Genomic DNA, 659 nt, shown 5'->3' with positions numbered 1-659 from the left:
TATATATAAAATCTGTTGGTTCTGAGACAGACAGGCTAATTAAGGCCAGATAACCTGTATTCATTGTGAATAAATACAAGGGGGGGTAGGGGTTAAATATATTTTCTTGCACATCTCTTCTCTACAAAAATGCAAGAACAAACTTTTTTGTATTAGTTTGTGGGCATATGCTTTTGGTTTGTTCATTTTGGATTTAAATAAAGTGTATGTATACATACATGTACAAATCATAAAAGATTATGAAATTAAAACAAAACTATGGGTAGTTTCCCAAAATTGTATGAGCTATGAATTATATTCCAAAGCCATTCCTTTGTGTTTTGATTAGTACTGCCTTATATCCTCAGCCTGCTGACTCATAGCATTTTCCCCTTTTAACATTATTTGCTTACTTAATATTTAAATTCGCCATTTCCTTACATCCATTTTAACAGGCAAGGTCACACAGGTATCAGAAAGCTTCATTCTTTTCCCTATACCTGAATTTCACTGGTGGAATTATGCAGAAACAACGTCATTTGAAAGACCTTGCAGTGTTGCCTTTATAATATAATACACTGAAAAAACAGTATTGGTATCATGCATATAAATGTACAGCATGCCTATACAATATATCATGTTTAAATGTTAAAATTTGTACTCCCAATAATTAGAAAATT

The sequence above is a fragment of the Sinocyclocheilus rhinocerous genome, unplaced genomic scaffold (assembly GCF_001515625.1).
Source record: "Sinocyclocheilus rhinocerous isolate Xijiao unplaced genomic scaffold, SAMN03320098_v1.1 scaffold140, whole genome shotgun sequence".
Lineage (NCBI taxonomy): Eukaryota > Metazoa > Chordata > Actinopteri > Cypriniformes > Cyprinidae > Sinocyclocheilus > Sinocyclocheilus rhinocerous.
Note: the sequence above shows the minus strand (reverse complement) of the source record.